This window comes from Otolemur garnettii, unplaced genomic scaffold (genome assembly GCF_000181295.1).
Source record: "Otolemur garnettii isolate 467f Iridium unplaced genomic scaffold, OtoGar3 scaffold00068, whole genome shotgun sequence".
Lineage (NCBI taxonomy): Eukaryota > Metazoa > Chordata > Mammalia > Primates > Galagidae > Otolemur > Otolemur garnettii.
The window spans coordinates 566,992-574,697 of record NW_003852463.1 but is presented as its reverse complement, the minus strand read 5'-3'; the positions used below and the strand labels follow the sequence as shown (position 1 = coordinate 574,697).

Sequence of the window (7,706 nt, the reverse complement as noted above, 5' to 3'; positions counted from 1 at the left end):
GAGGGCAACATAGTGAGACTCTGTCTCAAAAAAATAAATGAATAAATGAATAACTCAATTTAACCATCTATGTTGCTAGGTTAGACATAAACTTGAAATAGGCTGTCTTTTAAAATGTCTAGATAGCTCAAGTATCCGCAAAGGTAGCAAACACAGTCCCATCTTCCTGGAGTCTGGGTCTGCAGCTCCCTATCTCTAGCTTCATTTCTTAGAGACTTGCCTACATCCCCTACAGGGTTGTCAGACCATATGAGAGTTTTAAACATAATCACATGGGCCACAATCTCCAGTGAAATGAAGGCCACAGGAAACCAATAAAACCACAAAGTGGATGAGCTTGGGCTACATTTCCTTTACTTCCTAACCCCTTCACAAGTGGAATCTCTTCATGTACTCACCCTTTCCCCAATATCAGAATCCAAAAATGTTAAAAATATATGCATATTGTATGTTTGCATATGCAGAGAGAAACATAACTCACAGGCAAAAGAGGGAGGGATGAGAAAAGGAAGGGAGGAAAGAAAGAAGAGAGGTAAGGAGGGAGGAAAACAAATTAGATAGAATAGACAGATGATAGACAGACAGACAGACAGATAGATGGATGATGGTTGGACAGACTGAACTATCATTTACTGAATGATCCTCTTTATCAGGCGCTGGCATAATCACTATGTGCTGGTCATCTGCAACAACTTTAGCCCTTACCACAGTTCGCCAGGGTAAGTAATCAGGTTTACTCTTATTTAAAAGATGAGACTGAGGGGCGGCGCCTGGGGCTCAAAGGAGTAGGGCTGCGACCCCATATACCAGAGGTGGTAGGTTCAAACCCAGCCCCGGGCAAAAGCTGAAAAAAAAAAAAAAAAAGATGAGACTGAGATGAGGGGTTATATGCAGGCTTGCTGACACCCAAATCCATACGTTCAGGATAGAAAACTATACTTCCTGCCAAAGGTAGAAACACCAGTCATTCCGGCTTTCCCACACTGCCCTAACCCCCCTCTTATATAGACCTAACTTCGAAGACAACCTCTAAACTCCATCTTCGAAACTGCTGCTCTCCCTCCAGCTCTCCCCATCCTATCTCCCAGATCAGAAAACCTCCTCTTTTGTCTACAACATCTCAGACATGGATTCTCAGAGAAGCTCAATAAAAGCAGTCAAACAGGGCAACGGAGTTTACTAGGCCTCACTGGGTTTCAAGCTGGACACTCAGCTGATGCAATTGATGTCATGACTCTTCATCACTTTTCTGAAAAAAGCAAAACTGGAGCTCCTTGGTGGTTTTTTTTTTTTTTTCTTTCTTTCTTTCTTTAATACTTTCTCTCCAGTTCACTTCCTCTTGACCAATGATCCACCCTGGTCTTGACCAGATCTAGACAGCTGTTAACAACCCAGGCAGCAGAGGAGGGAGGGCTATTGTCAGTTGTTTGCCCTTAATAAATAAAAATAAACATATTGCTGCAGCTTGTTTCCTGCAGGTTATTGTTTTCTTGGGCAGGAAGTGGCCCTCTGGGGAATTGCTGGGCTAATTTCATCACACCCTCAGAGGTCAGATCATACCCAAAAGAGTCTCTTCAGGAGACCACAGGAGACCAGCCCAGACCAGGTCAGCTGGTCTCCATGCAAGTGTAACCTTTGCCCCACCTGGGCTTTCTTGCTGGCCACATGCTTCCAATTCCTTGAGTGGAAAGGAGAAAGCTTTAAAATGGGCTTTAAAGAGAATAATGAAGCTCGTGTAGAATCACAGAGTGCCCAGTGTAATCTCTTCTCCAGCTCTTTAGACACCATAAAGATGTCTTTTTATGAGATCCTGCCCCACCTCATAGGAAAGTATAGATTCCCACTAACACTGCTGGCTTCTCTGAAATGCTGCAGAGGAAGCTTTCCTTCCATCCCCAGCTGCCCCTCCTCAGGAAGGAGGAGTATCAGAAGATCTCTGCTGCCACCGGGCTGGCTCGGATGTGCTCCTTTAATGACACCCATCTCATTTCACCAATAGGCAATAAGCATCCCACAAGAAAGCACCCATTTCCCTACCCCTCATCCTAATCCACCTTTTCTTCCCCTGCAATGGGAAAGACCTGCAGCCCCATCACTGCCCTGGGATTCGAGGGAGCGGACACACACACTTTACCAGTGCCTTACCACTGCTGAAGTTGACACTGATGAGTGGATTTCAAAATTCTGATGCTTTTCTGAGGGAGTCCTTGAGTTTGGAAAGGAAGAAAAATGTGATGACTTAGCCCTTCCAACCTAGGCAGGACTTGATATAGTTGCATTATAATTGGTTATAAATCATTAGCACATGACAGTGAAAACTTTGAGCATAGAATCCATATGATTCATTTCAGATTCCCAGGCACTCAAGCAAATTTGCCGCTCATGGTATCACACAGCTATTTATTGTTTAAATCATGAATTCATAATGTCTAAAACAGCCATTTATAAATGTATCATATGTATACACTTGTGTATATAATACACACACACACATATAATGGCCTAATACTAAGAGTAGAGAATAGAAAATAATTACAAAATCACCATCATCTCACAACTTCAATATAACTACATAGTATGTAGCACAGTAAAGTGAACTTTATCTCTATCGTAAATATATACTTATTTATATACTTATTTATTTACTTGGTTATATTCAAGATACATATTCAATTTATCTTTTTCTCTGGATATGCGTTTCATGCAACATGTAACACTGTTCAATATGGTGCCATAGTCTTCCCTCCATCAAGCCTAGTGATGTCAGTATGGTATTCTGTCCAGTGAAAGTGCTCTAGTTTACAGACACGGTTTCCTGCCTTTGGTTATTGAGTGTTACCAAAAATATTTTTAAAAAAATAATTATAGGGCGGCACCTGTGGCTCAAAGGAATAGGGCGCTGGCCCTATATACTGGAAGTGATAGGTTCAAACCCAGCCCTGGCCAAAAACTGCAAAAAAGAAAAAAATAATAATAATTATAGAAGGAATACCGCATTTGACACTACTTCCTTTTTTTGCCCTTTGTTATTTATTGCCTAACAATGGATTCTCAGAAAAGGAATCTCAGTGTCAAGCAGGGTATACCTTATTATACGTGTTAAAGTACCACTTTCCCCAGTCCCTCTCTAGCAGACGATATTCAATACAAATGTCTCTTCATCATGTGAAGAGATGCTCACCTAAAACAGGGGTTGGCACCCTGTGGCATACAGGCCACAGTGGGCTGGCCAGTCATATGTTTTTGTAAACAAAATTTGATTGAACACAGCCATGCCCTTTTTCCTTATGTATTGCCTATGTCTGCTTCCCTGCTACAAGGCAGAAGTGAGTCATTATAACAGAGACCAGCTCACAAAGCTGAAATCTCACTCTCTGGCCCTTTATAGAAAATGTTTTCCATAGCCTTACCTAGAGAAACAGAAGTTAAATGACATTTAGACATCATTCTTCATGCATCAGACTGTTAGAAATCCAAACTGCCACAGGGGCTTCTCATATGTCCTTTCCAAGTGAAATTAGTAAAATTCTTTAAATGGCAGTTTGTTCATATTTTTCTCAAACAATAATTATACATACACTTTGGTTACCAATTCCACTTTGAGGAATTTATTTTATAAATTCATTTGAACATTTATGTCCTGGTTCATTATTGGCACTCCATGTGTGGCTCAGTTGGAAAAGTCCCACTGGCTGTCAGTATAGGACTGGTGAAACTATGGCTGCTCCATGGATACAACAGATCAGGATGTAGTTGTCTAAAAGAATGAGGAAGTTCTCCACATACTGATCTGAAATATCTCCATGATATGTTTTTCATCGAAAACAGCAAAGTGAAAAGCAGTATTACATGATGCTATCTGGGCATAAAATGATGGAGGAGGAAACTATATGTTGATATTTTCTTAACGTGTATGAAGAACTCAGGAAGGATTCATAAAAGCTTGATGATGGGTCAAGCATGGGAGCCAGAAGGAAGAGGCAGCTCTGGGGGAAGACTCCTTGCTTTATGTCTTTTTACATCATTCGGTCATTGACCCATGTCCTTTGCTGAGCATCTAATGGTTGCCAGGCACTATTTTCCATGATGAGAATATAACAGTCAGTAACCACCCCCCAAATCTCTCTGTTCCTGAGGACTTACATTCCAGCAGGGGAGAAAGATACTAAACAAATCTATATGTTATATAGTATGGCAGATGATGATAAGGAGAAGAAAGGGGGCAATAGGAAGGGCAATATGAAGCACTGAATGTGTACTGGTGGGGAGGAAGTAGATGGAGTGACCATAACAAAACTCACCGAGGTGATTTTTAGGAAAAACCCAAAGGAAATGGAAGAGTGAGTCAGGTGAATGTATTTAATATTCAAGTCACTAAATTAAAATGAGTTATCGTTCCATTTACTCTTTCTAACAATCCTATTAGGAGTTCTTAATAAGGTTGTTATCATTATTAATGAGATCATCTCCATTATAAAGTATCATTCTGGTCCAAATGGGTTGCTTATAAATAGCTAAAAGAAGAAATGCTAACTTCTCCAATACAGACACGGAGGCAGAGGGAAACAAAACATTTGGGAAGAATGTGGATGGTAGCCTAGGCCCCTGGGGGGAGCGAGGGGAGACGATGACCCCAAGAGAGTTCTGAAGACTAGGAGGGAGTTTGCCAGTCGACAACTTAGGGGAAGAATTCTTGGAAAAGCAAACAATTGTGCAAAAGCAAAGAGGTAAGGAAATGCCTGATGAGTGTTTAGAATAACTGGGACAGAGGTTTTGGTCAAAGAAGATGGTAACTGAATAAGAGAATGGAGAAGCCAAGGTTAAACACTGTAAGTCTTGGTAAGCCACATGAGTACCTGCAGAGTGGGGGGTCCCAAACCATCCTCAAGTCCCTTTCTCCTTAGTTTTCCACTCTAGATCAGGTTTTCTCATTCTCAGAACTACTGACATCTTGAACTCAATTCTTTGTTGTGAGAGATTGTCCTGTGTATTGTAAGATGTTTCTCCACCAGATGCCGAAGTCAGCCTGCCCTTCCAAGGTATGACAACCAAAAATATCTTCAGATATTTCAAGAAGTCTTCCTGTAGAGCAAGATCTTATCTGGTATGAACCATTTGTCTAAAGATTGAAAAAGCTAAAATTCTCATTTTTCAGCCTCCTATGCGGCTAGAGATGGCATGTGACATGGCCAAACATGAGAAGAGATCTACTAGACCCTCCTTCCCTTTTTTTTAATGTTTTTGAATAACAGTATGAATAACAGAAGCCACTCTTTAACCATGAGATGACAAGTATAAAAGAAAAGCAATGAGAATCACAAAGATGTCGGCCCATACTTTTTTTACTGAATGATATATATTTACGGTATACAAATATATGTACACCTTAAATATGACCTTATATATGACATATATTTAAGGTGATGTCTTGATGTACATATAATAGCAAAATGATTACTACAGTCAAGCAAATTAATATTCCCATCACCTTCCTTGGTTATCTTTTTAATTTCTTTTTGTGGTAGAGCACCTAGCATCTACTCTCTTAGCAAATTTTCGGAATACAACACAATGTTATACACTATCATCCTCATGCCCTACTTTAGATCTCGAGACTCATTCACCCTACATAACTGTGAGTTTATACCCTCTGACCTACTTCCTCCTCTCCCTTCCCAGCCCCAATAACCACAATTCCACTCTATGTTTCTATAGTTTCACCATTTTTTTTCTTTACTTTTTTTTTAGATTTCACATATATATGAAATCATGCAGTATTTTTCTGTCTCTGGCTGGGTACATACACAAAGGAAATGAAATCAGTACCTTGTAGTAACATGTCTGGACTCCCAGGCTCATTGTAGTCCTAGTCATAATAGCCAAAATATGGAAACAACCTAAGTGTCCACTGATTAAATGAATAGATTTAAAAACTGTGATATATTCATATACACAATGGAATATGATTCAGCCTTAACGAAGAAGGAGATACTGCCCCTTGTGACAACATGGATGAAACTGGAGGACGCCGTGATAAGTGAAATAAGCCAGACTCAGAAAGAAGTATGCAGACCCTACATTTCTGAGCCAATAGGCTAATGCTAGCAACTACCCACCTCCTCTTATGTGGGTAAGATATGTATTTAGGCTACCAAGTTGAGGTTTTCTGTTATTTGCAGCTGCAAACAATCCTAACTGTTAAAGCACACAAAAGTATTTGGATTTTATCCCAGAGATAATGAGGATGCACTGAGGGCATCTCAAAACTAAAGAGTTGCATCACCACACCTGCAGTTTGGAAATACCATTCTGCTGTAAAAATATAGACTATGAAGCAAGATCAGAGGCAGGAAGGCTGTGAAAAATGCCACAATGGCAAGGCAGGCAAAAACAGGATGGGGCTGGAACCAATATGATAATGGTGTGAACAAAGTGGTGGGGTGCAGTTGAGAGGCTGAAATGGACCTACCCTACCCAGCAGGATATGAGCCATGAAGAAGGTGCATCAAAGGTTAAAAATCACTCTAGTGGCAAATGTCCTTGTGGTAAAATGATTTTCATTCTTCTGGGTAGATACTTAGTAATGGGATTGCAGGATCAAATGGAAGGTTGACTTTTAGTTCTTTGAGAATTCTCCATACTTCTTTCCATAAAGGTTGTATCAGTTTACAATCCCACTAGCAGTACAAAAGTGTTCCCTTCTCTCCACATCCACACCAGCATCTGCAGCTTTGGGACTTTGTGATGTGGGCTATTCTTACTGGGGTTAGGTGATATCTCAAGGTGGTTTTGATTTGCATTTCTCTGATGATTAGGGACAACGAACATTTTTTCATGTGTTTGTTGGGCCATTCATTTGTCTTCTTTGGAGAGGTTTCTGAAGGATACCTGCCCTGGACCCCAATAAAGTTGTTGGCCCACAGGTCCTTCCCTCTCCCTGACTGTGCTCCCTGACCTATATGTGCCACTAGGTGTGCTGTACACCCCCAGGGCTTGTAAGTAATAAAATATTTATTTCCTCTCTCCTAGTCATTGGTGATGGTGGGGAGCTGTCCATCTTAAAGACCCTTAATCAAAACAAAATCATATGTGAAACTGGAAAAAAAGAACTTTCACATTTAGCCATAAGAAAGATGGAGATTTTGCATTTGGTATTAACCTGGATGGAGCTGAGGAACATTCTCCTTGGTAAAGTATCACAAGAATGGAAAAGCAAGTATCCAGTGTACTCAATACTAATATGAAGCCAGTAGATGAACAACTACACACCTACACAATAGAAAAAATACTAAAAATCAATACCATGGAATACTATTCAGCCATTTAAAAAAATTGGAGACTTTACATCTTTTGTATTAACATGGATTGAGGTGGAACACATTCTTAGTAAAGCATCCCAAGAATCCAAATATGGAGGCAGATGATCTAATAAAAAGTGGGGGGAGATGAATGAGGGAACCGGGAGAGGGAAGGAGAGAGGAAGATGGAGGGTCACAGTGTATGGCACACCTCTTGGGGGCAGGATTTGGTAAGAGGGACTTTACCTAACAAATGCAGTCAGTATAACCTAATTCTTTGTACCCTCAATGAATCTCGAACAATTAAAAAAAAAAAAAAGAGTGAGTAGGCCCTGCTTCTAGTATTAAAAAAAAAAAAGAAGGTGAAAAGTCATATATCCATATTATCCATATTAGGTGATGTCCTAG

At 40.3% G+C, this 7,706-nt stretch overlaps 1 protein-coding gene across 1 annotated transcript in view; it reads right to left on the bottom strand.

Annotated features, from left to right (window-relative positions):
• Positions 1 to 7,706, bottom strand: part of EVA1A (eva-1 homolog A, regulator of programmed cell death) — a 24,301-nt gene that overhangs the window by 11,977 nt on the left and 4,618 nt on the right. The window lies entirely within an intron of this gene.